This window comes from Zea mays, chromosome 4 (assembly GCF_902167145.1).
Source record: "Zea mays cultivar B73 chromosome 4, Zm-B73-REFERENCE-NAM-5.0, whole genome shotgun sequence".
NCBI lineage: Eukaryota > Viridiplantae > Streptophyta > Magnoliopsida > Poales > Poaceae > Zea > Zea mays.
This window is the reverse complement of record NC_050099.1, coordinates 235,219,324-235,233,389: the sequence shown is the minus strand read 5'-3', so window position 1 is coordinate 235,233,389 and position 14,066 is coordinate 235,219,324. Positions and strand designations below refer to the sequence as shown.

Genomic DNA, 14,066 nt, shown 5'->3' with positions numbered 1-14,066 from the left:
ACCCTCCGACATCCCCCTCTACTCCGCTCCCATCGCACCCTCCTCACTCTCCCAGCTGCGATCCCCGTCACCCGCAATCTCCAGAGGGGACGCGCCGGCGCCGGAGCTGGCGGCCATCTTCCGGGTGATGGCGGACCTCCTCGGCGACCCGACGTGGCCGCAGCTCCATCCGTGGCCCTGCACCGACACGTCGTAGCCGGGCCTGTAGTGCGAGCTCGCGCCCGACGAAGCGCGCGTGCTCCGTGCCACCCGACTCCATCTGGGCCCCGACGTCGCCACCCCACCCTACAGGCCCGGGGCCAGGCTCGACCCCGTCTCACTGCGTGGCCTGCCGCACCTCCGGACGCTCTCCATCTTCGGCTCCTTCGGCGCCGCCTAGGCCCAGGGCCGTGCCTGAGGCAGGGCGCCAGGGGCAGCCGACCTAGGCCCCCATCTCCCAGGGGCCCCACCCTATATAAAGTCCAATAGGATATAAGGATTAGTCTTATAGGAATTAGGGTAAGCAGTACCGCAGGTTTTAATTCTTTATGCTTTGTTGCCGCCGCCTACCTTCCTGCTGCCTGCTTTTTCTGCCGCCGTCTGCTGCCTGCTTTTCCAGTTTTCCTGCTGCACGCCGCGCGCGCCCGCCTGCTGCCTTTCCTGTCGCCGCCTGCTGGCTGCTGCCCACGCCGCGCGCTGCTAGCGCTGAGAGCTCAGCCGAAGATGCGACGCAGACACTGCCTTCTGCGTGATTGACAGGTTCTAGTGCTTTTCATTTTATAGATTATTTTATTGATTGCGTGCAGATTGTTTTATTAATTTTTTATTGATTTCTTGCAGATTGTTGTTGACATCATGCCTCCTAGAAAATATGCATCAGGTAGCCAAAAAAGAAAAAGAAGGAAGCACACGCACTACAAAACAACCACCCCTTTAGCAATGCATATATGTGTTGCAAAAAGCTCATATATGTGTTGCTAAGGTCTATACCAACGCATAATTATGCGTTGCCTATACTGCCGTTGCTAAGATCTATAACAACACTTATACATGTGTTGGTAAAACCAAGAGTTAAGTGTTGCCATGCTACAACAGATATTCGGGGACTATAGTAACGCTTCCATGTGTAGCAAGAAATGAACCAGGTAATAAATATTATTATTACGATAATTTAATTCGAATACAAATGTAATCAATGTAGCTGAAAATTTATATATTTTACCAAACCCACACACAAACTATAAACAAATATATTTATTATTTAGAAATAAATTCTTGAATTACAATAGTATCCACATACAATGTCATTTTTTCTTGTTCCGTACAAAGATTGTAAGGGGAAAAATAGTATAAAAGCCATATTGAAATCTACCACCTCTCCACTCTCCATCTCTAGTGCTACAAACTCTCTTCATTGATTTGTGTTCATCCGTTCTTAGTCAACAAATGAACTTGCTTCACATTACTGCTTGGTGACAAGAAGACACCAATGCAAAGGATGCATCCAGCTTCTTTGCCAATCATGGCAGTTTCAAGATGCAGAGTTTCTTTAAGATCGTATGCCTTCTTTACTTCCTTGAATTCATCCATACATTGCTGGTTGTAGTGCTACCTGAGTTATTATATGTATCCATCCACATAGAAAAAGTATAACCTGAAGTATCAGCTAGTACAAACCTGTAGAAAAGATGTACTTACCTATCTCAAGTCATGCCAGGATTGTGACAGAACTGGTGCTATTATCTTGAGTCATGCTCCTATAGTTTTTGAGAAAAGGATTTCCTTTCAAATGTCTACTTGTACAATAAAACATTTAGTTGATAAACTGCAAAGGGCAAAGACGATATATGAATGTAGGTACACGTAGGGTCTTAAAACACAATCCCAATGGTGTTATGGCGGCATATGAGGCTAAGGGTAACTGTCTGACCTTGTGGAAGCAGCAGGGTTCAGGTTGTAGGTACTCCTTGAGTAACATGATCATGCAGTATGATTCATGATTTTGATAGTGCAATGGTATGTAGTGAAATATACCAAACATCAAAGGCAAGTGACTTGGTGTTATCCACATATTTTTGGCAGTACCCGAAAAAAAATCAAACATGCTGGAAGAAAATTTTCCTGCCATGACAATTTATGAAGAAACATCACCACTGCATGACTGAACCTAAAATCTGTAGATGGATCCAAGTTCTATCAGCCCATCTCCTTCTAGAGATCCGATTACATAGGAGGAAGTTGTCTGCTAGGGTAAGCCAACTTCCAAAGTTCTTTCAGGGCATCCTGTAATAGAAAAGAAGATGCTATTTCTTCTGAATCACAGTGCCTTCATCAGTCATGAATATCATGTACCAAAATTAATCACATTTATCACATTCTTCCCAGGAATAATTTGGTATTCATTTGATAAGAAAAACTAGATGTCACAAAGGTAAAACTATCTACAGAATGAGAACCTGATGCTTGACAGAGGAGCAGTGATATGGCACAAATATCCTTATCTCAACAATCTTAACCTTTCCTCATAAAAAGTGAAACTATTAAGTGTCTTAACAGAGTTGCTCAATATAAACATAATGTTGGCAACCCAGTAGGATACCGTGAATACAGAAAGCTACTCGTGAGAAGGTTAAAAATAGGTGAAAATTTGTTGGAATTTCTTTATAAGCATGTATGTCAGCGGGGAGGAAATCATTTGAAAAGAAATTGACACCAGAATTTTAAATAAAGGTTCTCATGAATTCACACAATGAAGAAAAGATCTCTCGTAGGACCTGTCCCTGATACAGATAAATCTTGTATTACATGTATTTACTCATAAGTATAATTTGGGCTATATAAAGATGGAAATATGTTTTCTTCACCATGATCAATACTTCTGAAGTTCTTCGCTACAGCCAAAAACAGGCAACACAAGGTGTAGAAAATAAAAAAAACAGAACCAATCGTGATCTATAAGCACCGTGATAACAAAAAAATACAATTCCCTAACTAGACAATTAGAATTTACCTCATAACTCGATTTCTTGCTCTTCTTTTCCTTTCAAGAAAATATATTGGCAGTAAAAATTGAACAGTGCCCCCCTCTTCCCCTCTCTCCATTCTAATACTTAAACGTGGGAGAGAAAGGTGGGAGAAGTAATATGCAAAATAGAAGTTGAATTATAGTTAACTGCTAACTGCTCCATGGTATGTTTTCCTGTTTCATGATTTCTGCAGCTTTGTCCCTTTTCTAATGTAACAAAAAAGTAAAGAGAGTTTCAAGATGGTAAAATCTTAACTGTTAGAAAAATAAATCATCCGCATAGTTGGAGCAAACATGAAAAAATGAGGGTAGGGGAGGATTTGGCGAGTGTTGAATTTTGATTATTGTGGCGCTATACATACATTAACTCAACCAAATTGTCATCAAGCATTTTAGGAGGGGAAGACGTTGGAAAAAGAATGGCGGAAAGTACATTACCCAAACCATCCCCTCCACATCATCGGCATCAGATCTTGAGGTTACCAGCTCCATAACGCGTCTTTACGGAAGAGCTTCCATGGACGAATCCTCTCTGCTATGTCTGTCCCTATATCTTCATCATCAACAGTGCAGCGATTCAATGTCGACCACCTCCTCGTATTCCTTGTCATTCGCCATGTGGCCACGTCGGCCTGCTCGTGCTGAGGCAGCGACGTCTGCTCAGGCGTTGGTGGCGTCGCTGCGCCGTCCACGGACACGCACAGGATGGTTGGGGCACCACGATAGGAGGCACTGTGTGCAGGCAGAGAACGCATGCGAGACTGTATCTCTTGCAGGTGCGAGGCAAGGTGACGAATAAGCAATCGGAGCTGTTGCTGGGCCATCCACGACTGATGGATCTTCGGCGTCGGTGTCGGCCTCGGCCAGGCTCGCGTGGCGGCGGTGGGAGATAGGGTTCCTAGTTGAGGGGGCGAAGGATGCGAGTGAGGAAAGAATAGATTTTTTTGTGTCGTCTCAAAATCATCTGGAACTTTGGTGGGCCAGCGGCCCTGCTTCGATTGAGAGACCAGTTCATGCCGTCGAGATGAGATCGGACGATTGAAAAGGAAAATATCGACGTGGATACAGTCTGGGTTGAGCTTTGCGCCCGCGCGTATATATATATATATATATATATAGAGAGAGAGAGAGAGAGAGAGATATTGTTAGGTGACATAATACTACGAATGACCCTTGCAACGCATGACAAATGTTGCCAGGTAATTTGGATATTCTACGGATGACACTTGGAACGCATGATAAACGTTGCTAGTTGATTTTCTTGCAACATATAAATACGTGTGTTGCTAGCATCTGTTGCTACCTAATTTATTGCAACGCATAAACCATTTTGTTGCAATGTATGCGTTGCTACAGGGGTGTTTGTGTTGTAGTGACGGAAGATTTTGTCTTGTCACAGAAAGGAGCCATGGATAAATTTCTTAAGAGGGATATGGGAGATCCGAGAAACACAAATGAATTGGCAATAGTGCTTGTGGAGCCGGTGGACGAACAAATTGGTGGGAATTCAGAATACCAAGGACCTACAGACCATAATGTAAGTGACCATGATAATATATCTGTAATATCCCAAAAAAAATGTTGCCAAAGGTTTATCTTCGGTGCGTGGATGTGGGGAAAGAATTGTGGGCTGTTGGATGCAAAGTCAAGAGACATCTGATGCGTCGTTTCTTTTTCCCACAAAACCCTAGTGGTCGCCCCCCTATTTTTCCCTTTTCTTGGCTGCCAACCCCCCTTTTCCCCACCCTTGGCCGCCCCTCCCCCTTCCCCTTGCAGCCACCCTCCACTACTTCCTCCTCCCTCTAGATCTCCCCCCACGCAGCAAGGATCGAGAAGAGGAGGAGCAAGATGGATTGAAGAGGAAGAGAGGATCAAGGAGATGTTCTACCCCCATCTCTTGCAGATTTTCTTGGGGAAACCCTAGGTGGCTATACTCCAGATCATGTCTAGTACATTTCTTCTTCTTCGATGAAGGCAAGTGAATGTAACGGTGGTTGCTTCCGTTCTAACCTTTTATTTCTATTGCCTACACTCTAATATTCAGAAGTATTGGATTCTTTCATAATTGGACTTTATGGTGATGCTTTACTTGCTTGCATTATACTGATGCTCAATCATATATTGATGATGATTATGATTCGAGTATGATTCATGAGATTAATTCACACCCCTGAAGGTAAATGAAGTATTATTTGAGGTTGGTATTGTATCTGAAGGTAAATGAAGTATTATTTGAGGTTGGTATTGTATCTGAAGGTAAATAAAGTATTATTTGAGGTTTGTATTGTATCTGAAGGAAGTGAAGGTTATTGATAAATGCAGCATGCCATATACATTGCATGACTCATTTGCATCTGAAGTTTTGTCGTGACCTATGGTCCGACCGTACCGGTACAATTTAGCATCGTACGTTGCCCGAGGAGGGGTACGATGCGGCTTCATACCCCTTAGAGGTATGAAGGCAGAGGACATATGCATTGCATTCATATGCATTCATTGAAGTGATATTTGCAGATGATGTGGTTTTATACTCTCAGAGGTATGAAGATAGAGTACCTACACGTTGCATTCCTATGCATACATTGAAGTGATATTTGCAGGTATTATTGACGCACGGAAGTGTTATAGAACCTATTGTGGTTGTTCGAGGAAATGAGATGGTATTGGTTATAGTGGGACTACTGAGTTCCATATCTACAAGTATTTCTGATTTTAATTGTGACTCTTTTAAAATGTTGATGAATTCAATTTGTGGTTTAAAGATCTTGTCAAAATTATTCGCTTGCTGAGATGTTTCATCTCACTCTTGCATTACTCAATGCAGGTGCTTGTTGCTCATCAAGGGAAGTGGGAAGTAGCAGCACATCCACCTTCACTCTTATAATAACACTGCTTAGGCGCAGTCATGATTTAATTAGAAGCTTCTTGTCAAAGGACGTTTGTTTCTAACTAGTTGTGCGCACTGGATAATTTAGCTCATGTCGTTATGGTTGTCTTCCCATTGCTAGCAGACTATTAATGTCTATTATGTTTTCTTATCATGATATCTATTTATACTTTGTTGCTTCCCCGTTTATGCCATTTTCAAAGGAGATGCTGTCGAAATTTTATATACGAATGTTAGATGTGTAGTTTAGTAGCATTCTGGGGTGTTTGTGGATCCCGGGGTGTTACAGTTGGTATCAAAGCTTAGGCTTTAGATTCTTGGCAATTTGAAGATAAATTTGACACACTTGCACATATAGGAAGGGTATGGGTTCAAGTATCTTTGATATATATTAGTGACTTTGAAGTGCAGATGACAATAATTTCACCCCTCTCGATTCCTTTACGGTGATGTGGTAAGTTGTTTATGGCTTAATGCTTGATATAATTTATTTCTGAAACTTTGATATTGTTTTATTAATGCGGTAAATATCGCTGATCATTTGTGAGAATGAAGTTGTTATTATGCTTGTGATATACAAGTATGCCTATGATGTTTTCACTATGTTTTTCATGGTTGAGTTTTATTACAATAATATTGTTATATATGCTTGACTAAGGATGTTTCTAAGAGGAGTGTGAATTGCGTGTTTTGGGGTACAAGGTAATCATCAATTTGAATTTAAGTTGTTGAGCGGTTGGTGGATAGCTCCAACTATCTTTGCAAAGAATGATTGTTTATGATGAGAAACCAGTTCTGAAAGAAATGAATATTGGTACTTGTATATGGATTTTGGGGGAAGTCTTTACATAGCCAGAATGGCTTACATGTCTCTCTTCTATCGTGTGTTTTAGTAGCCACAAAGCCTAGATGTGGTTTAAAGTGGTTGCATGTTAGTCATGATAATTGTAGAATAAATCTTTGATTTTTCTTGATCCATTGATTATGTATGAATACGTTGAGGATTTGATGGTTCTCTTCTCGATGCATGTTTGTGGAGCCATTGTTGGACCACTTATCTATTGGTTTGAATGATGTCATTGCCTAGCCTAGAGTTGGTTGTGTGTGGTTATTCACCTATTCCTAAATGATGTGGTTTTTACATCAGCTTGGGATGTTCGCCAAATGTGTGAAGGATTACAGGGTTAGTATTGGCCCTTTATGTCTGGTACTCTAAGTGCATCATATGATAGAATGAAATGTAAGTTTCTGAACTACAATAGATGAAGACTCATATTATGTGTATGTTAACTTTAGTAGTTGGATATTTTTCTTAGTTGAGATGCTGAATGAAGTATAGTGACATGGGTTAAGCAAGTATTGTGTTGTTGTTGGGCTGTCAGTGCTCTATGTAGAGTTTTTGACATTTCTTCGATGAACTGTGCCGCGCAAGATTTTATTGGCTTCTTGTCGGCTTTATTGCTCCATTAGTTCTATAGATTTTCTCCCTTTTGGTGGGGTGCAAAGTATGTTAGATTACATGATTATCTTTTCATTATGGCAAGAACAAGGTTTAGGAAGATTAGGAGTTTTGTTTCAATAGAACTACTTGTTTCGTCGTGCTGTGATGTGAGGTGTTTGATCTTCTTATACATTCATCTGGTGTGGATGTTTCACCATTGAATTAAAATGAATTGTTGAAGTTGGTAAAGGTTGTGCTTAGTGCATATTACCCCTTCATAAAAGAGTGTCGTTTTAAGACATTGATGCTGATGTATGGCTGCATCCAAATTCGATGTTGTGAAATCGTAGTGTTGATTGCATCTATGACTTGGTTTGAGCTTCATTACATGTTGGTTCATGCTTGATGTCAGGTTGTGTAGTTTCCTTAGACAATTAGTCCAAGGTAGAAGTTCTTGTGTTAATTAAGACCAATAATGGACCCATGTTTCGAATGGTGGTGCTATATGGGGTACCTTGGGTGTTTTGCTTGGAGTGGTCGAATTTGAGGACGAATTCTTTTTAAGGGGGGTAGAGTGTAATATCCCAAAAAAATGTTGCCAAAGGTTTATCTTCGGTGCGTGGATGTGGGGAAAGAATTGTGGGCCGTTGGATGCAAAGTCAAGAGACATCTGATGCGTCGTTTCTTTTTCCCACAAAACCCTAGTGGTCGGCCCCCTATTTTTCCCTTTTCTTGGCCGCCAACCCCCCCTTTTCCCCACCCTTGGCCGCCCCTCCCCCTTCCCCTTGCAGCCACCCTCCACTACTTCCTCCTCCCTCTAGATCTCCCCCCACGCAGCAAGGATCGAGAAGAGGAGGAGCAAGATGGATTGAAGAGGAAGAGAGGATCAAGGAGATGTTCTACCCCCATCTCTTGCAGATTTTCTTGGGGAAACCCTAGGTGGCTATACTCCAGATCATGTCTAGTACATTTCTTCTTCTTCGATGAAGGCAAGTGAATGTAACGGTGGTTGCTTCCATTCTAACCTTTTATTTCTATTGCCTACACTCTAATATTCAGAAGTATTGGATTCTTTCATAATTGGACTCTATGGTGATGCTTTACTTGCTTGCATTATACTGATGCTCAATCATATATTGATGATGATTATGATTCGAGTATGATTCATGAGATTAATTCACACCCCTGAAGGTAAATGAAGTATTATTTGAGGTTGGTATTGTATCTGAAGGTAAATGAAGTATTATTTGAGGTTGGTATTGTATCTGAAGGTAAATAAAGTATTATTTGAGGTTTGTATTGTATCTGAAGGAAGTGAAGGTTATTGATAAATGCAGCATGCCATATACATTGCATGACTCATTTGCATCTGAAGTTTTGTCGTGACCTATGGTCCGACCGTACCGGTACAATTTAGCATCGTACGTTGCCCGAGGAGGGGTACGATGCGGCTTCATACCCCTTAGAGGTATGAAGGCAGAGGACATATGCATTGCATTCATATGCATTCATTGAAGTGATATTTGCAGATGATGTGGTTTTATACTCTCAGAGGTATGAAGATAGAGTACCTACACGTTGCATTCCTATGCATACATTGAAGTGATATTTGCAGGTATTATTGACGCACGGAAGTGTTATAGAACCTATTGTGGTTGTTCGAGGAAATGAGATGGTATTGGTTATAGTGGGACTACTGAGTTCCATATCTACAAGTATTTCTGATTTTAATTGTGACTCTTTTAAAATGTTGATGAATTCAATTTGTGGTTTAAAGATCTTGTCAAAATTATTCGCTTGCTGAGATGTTTCATCTCACTCTTGCATTACTCAATGCAGGTGCTTGTTGCTCATCAAGGGAAGTGGGAAGTAGCAGCACATCCACCTTCACTCTTATAATAACACTGCTTAGGCGCAGTCATGATTTAATTAGAAGCTTCTTGTCAAAGGACATTTGTTTCTAACTAGTTGTGCGCACTGGATAATTTAGCTCATGTCGTTATGGTTGTCTTCCCATTGCTAGCAGACTATTAATGTCTATTATGTTTTCTTATCATGATATCTATTTATACTTTGTTGCTTCCCCGTTTATGCCATTTTCAAAGGAGATGCTGTCGAAATTTTATATACGAATGTTAGATGTGTAGTTTAGTAGCATTCTGGGGTGTTTGTGGATCCCGGGGTGTTACAATATCTCATCCAACTGCTACAGAATCTGCTAGTGTTGATGAACCGCCAGTAGTGACTATAGACATATATGATCCAAGAAATTGGAATAATCTTGATAACAAAGCAAGAGATACATTAGTCGAGAAGGGACCGATAAGAGAAAAGAATCTTGTCTTTCCAATGGATGGCAACTCTAGGCATTTTTCCTATTCCCATTATTTTAGAAAATTAAGCAATGGTGAAGAACATGACAGAAAATGGTTAGTTTACTCAAAGCATGTTGATAGAGTGTTTTGCTTCTGTTGTAAGCTTTTCAATTCTAATAGCTGCACAAGTTCATTAGCACATGATGGATATAGAGATTGGAAACATATTAGTGAGAGACTGAAAGAACATGAAAATAGTGCTGAGCATATTACTGGTATGAACAGTTGGAATGAATTGAGGGATAGACTAAGAAAACAAGAAACAATCGATAAAGATTTGCAACGACAAATTACAAAGGAGAAAGAACGCATGAGACAAGTTTTATTCAGAATAGTTGCCATCGTGAAATTTCTGGGTAAACGCAATTTAGCGTTTCGAGGGTCCAATAATCATCTTTACAATGAACAAAATGGAAATTTCTTGGCTTGTGTTGAAATGGTTGCAGAATTTGATTTGGTAATGCAAAATCACCTTAGACGAATTGAAAGAAAGGATATTCATTACCATTATCTTAGTAATAAAATTCAGAATGAGTTGATATCTCTTTTGGCTTCTGATATTACTAACACTATCATAAAGATTATTAAAGAGGCAAAATACTTCTCTATCATTCTCGATTGTACTCCGGATGTTAGTCATGAGGAACAAATGTCTTTGATAGTTCGATGTGTCAACATATCTAGCAACAAAATTGAGGTTGAGGAGTACTTTCTGGGTTTTTTAAAGGTGGATGACACATCTGGTTTGGGGCTTTTCAATGTTTTGATTGATTCATTGGAGTCCTTTGGTCTTGATATTGATGACATAAGGGGTCAAGGTTATGACAATGGTTCTAATATGAAAGGAAAGCATCAAGGAGTACAGAAATAGTTGCTTGATAAGAATCCAAGAGCTTTTTATATGCCATGTGCTTGTCACAGTCTTAATCTTACTCTTTGTGATATGGCAAAATCTTGTAGTAAAGTTGTTTCATTCTTTGGAATTGTGCAAAGAATATATACATTGTTTTCAGGTTCTACAAAAAGATGGAAAGTTTTACTTGATCATGTGCCAAGTTTAACTGTGAAATCATTGTGCAACACTCATTGGGCAAGTCGTATCAAAAGTGTGGCAGCAATTAGATATCAAGCTCCTCATATAAGGGCGGCTTTGTTTGAGTTACATCATGCTTCTGATACTAAGCCCATGGCAAAGAGTGATGCAAAGAGTTTGTATGACTTGATTGGTACCTTTGAATTCATTCTTGGTATGGTTATATGGCATGATATTTTATATGTTGTAAATGTTGTGAGCAAGAAGTTGCAATCATCATCAATGTGTCTTCACTCTACCTTAGAGCAAATAGATGGTATGATGAGTTACTTTGACAAGTATAGAAATGAAGGGTTTGCTTCTAGTATGGTGATTGCCAAGGATATTGCTTCTCTAATGGGTGTAGAGGCATCATTTCCAGTAAAGCGTCGTGCTCTAAGGAAAAAGCATTATGATGAAAATGATTGCAGCAATGAGGCAAATCTACAAGGTGAGAAAGATTTTGAAGTAAATTACTTTTTAGTTATGTTTGATATGACAAGCAGTTCATTAAAAAATAGATTTGAAGACCTCCAAGTATTCAATGGTATATTTGGGCCTCTTCTTAACTCAGCATCGTTGAAATCATTGGATCACATTAAACTCAAGGATTATTGTACCATGTTGGCAAAAACTTTCTCTGTCGATGATTCATTTGATTTTGAGGAAAATAATCTGACATCAGAGTTAAGAATATTGCAAATGACACTGCCAGATAGATCAATGTCTGCTATGGAAATTTTTGAGTTTGTTAGGAGAATGGATTGCTATCCTAATATATTTGTTGCTTATCGGATATTATTTACTATACCAATAACTGTGGCATCAGCTGAAAGGAGCTTCTCAAAGCTTAAGTTATTGAAGAATTATTTAAGGTCTACAATGTCTCAAGAAAGGTTAAACGGGCTAGCAACTTTATGTATTGAGAAGAAATTATTAGATGATGTCAATATTGAAGCCATCATTGATGATTTTTCATCTAGAAATGTTAGAAGACATTTTTAAGTTGATCTCTTCAATATATTTGAGGTAATAATTTTACTTCTATTTTTTACTGCTCAAGTCTTTCTGTGATACATTAAGTATAATTAGTTGATATATATACATATAATAGTAAAAAACGATTTTATGGTGTTGGGGCCTCTGTTTATAATCTTGTCCCGGGCCCCTTAAATGTCAGGAACGGCCCTGCCTAGGCCCCCGTCGAGCTACCGCCCGCCTTGTTCACGTCGTCGTCGTCCTCGCTCGAGCATATCGTGCTCAAGTCCAACCCCGGCCTCATCGGCCCCATACCGACGACGTTGGTTCTTATTTTGGTAAATATTGTGTTATCTGAATAATCTATATAGATGGGCTTGACTATGAGGTTAGGGAAGAATGACAACTACTACTATACTAGCAGTGTATGTTTTACTTTGCAGGTATCCAGAGTAGTGTTTGAATCAGCGCAATCGATCAATTTTGACTACTACTACTCTGCCATTTACTAGAGCTTCTTGTTTTATACAGTGTATGGTTCTTATTTTGGTAGCAAGACTATAATTTGAGAAAGCTTATAAAGCAGCAGTAAGACATGCCTTTGGTTGATTATTCTTTGTGTTTGTAAGTTCGCTATTAAGATGGTTCTTTGCATTTGTTCATACATGCTTTTGGTTGATTCAGGTTTGGCTATCACATGTTTGAAGTTGTAAGCCTGTAACTCATATTTTTCTCAAACAACGTTTTCCAATCCTAGGTTGTCGAACAAGGAGAAGAAGCGTTCTAGGCAAAAGTAATCCAATTGGATTAATTCTGGACTAGAAAGAGCGAAAGAGCCGGATGCACTAAATCCAGGCCTGAAACAGTTCCTGGCTTGGAACTGTTCCTATGCTGCCGAACGGAGCCAAGCTGGTTCCAAATATATATTATCTATTGCTACTTTTTTCACATATCATTACTTTATGTGTTCTTGTTGGTTACATTTGGCACCATTGTTGGTAAGACGGTACCACCCACAGTTTTATTGAGAAAGGCTTCTTAAGATGGTTGTCGTTGTACAAATTGGAAAAATAAAACTACAATGACTTAATTTTCATTTTCTTCATGTGCTTCAGGAAGCTTGAATATGTTGATGGAGTTTGTCCCGCCAATGTTACCGTACCACAAAATCTATGAGCTCTCTCCACCTTCATCATCAGGACTTTTCTCAAACTTCTCCGGTGTACACTTGGGAGACTTGAGTGATCTTAAAACTGTAAGAGCTCATATTTGTGTATGTTCTATAAAGGATAGATATCTCTACTACTCTATAAGACTAATGTAGACCATCCGTGCAATGTGGTTCTGCCTCATGTTCTGCCCCCAGGACTCTAGCAGGTGGGCCCATGGCTCCTCCCCATGTCAGTTTCTACGTCTCTCACCCTCACGCAACCCAGCAGCCCATTTAACCAAAAACAAACACAAAATAGGAGTGTGACGTTGCAGACTGTCTTGGTGCCTCCTCGGGGCGCCTACACAACGAACTGAGAAACGGTACTACAGCCTCAGCACCTGAGTTTATAAGCCAGTTTCTGCATCATTTGGTAGTCCATATGGTACTAATTTAAAGTTGCAACACCCATAAAAACGAAGCCACAGACGTCGTGGGCGGGATGTCTTATTGCTGTCCAAATAGAGCAGAGCGAGCAAAGTACTGGGCGGCCCATGTCTCTGACAATTTCTTCGTGCGTGGCTCACTTCGTTCTCTCCACGCTAGGCTAGCTCCCCTCCACAGACGTAGCAACCGCTCCCAGTACTTTATTATTATTGTAAAGATTTTTGAAATATGTTTTAAAAAGTATCTATTTAAACAAAGCCTATATATGTGATATATATATTTATCCATGGATTGCTGGAACACAATATTTTTTATACCAATGTATTTTATCATATTAATTCCGTAGCAACGCACAGGCAAATGACTATTATAAATATTATGAATATAGAAACGTAGTAACACAGGGGCAACTAACTATTTTATTAAATCATGGTTCATTCTTGTTCACCCGTCTCATACATTATTCCATTTATTTCTCATCTTAGTTGTATGTTTACCAAAAAATAAAGAATCGATCCAGCAAAGAACTAATCATGGTTCTTTTTCCTTCTGTTTGCCCTCGTGTAGTTCGACTACGTTCTGCATGCTCAAGCTCGCCAAGAAGGCCAGCAGGCGGGAACATCCTGGTTTCTTCTTGTTCACCCGTCTCATACATCACTATTTTTATTTCTTATCTCAGTTGTATGCTTACCAAAAAAAGAAGAATCGATTC

General features: G+C 40.0%; 1 pseudogene; it reads right to left on the bottom strand.

Annotated features, from left to right (window-relative positions):
• Positions 1-67: 67 nt before the first annotated feature.
• Positions 68-12,750, bottom strand: LOC109945958 (uncharacterized; annotated as a pseudogene).
• Positions 12,751-14,066: the final 1,316 nt, after the last annotated feature.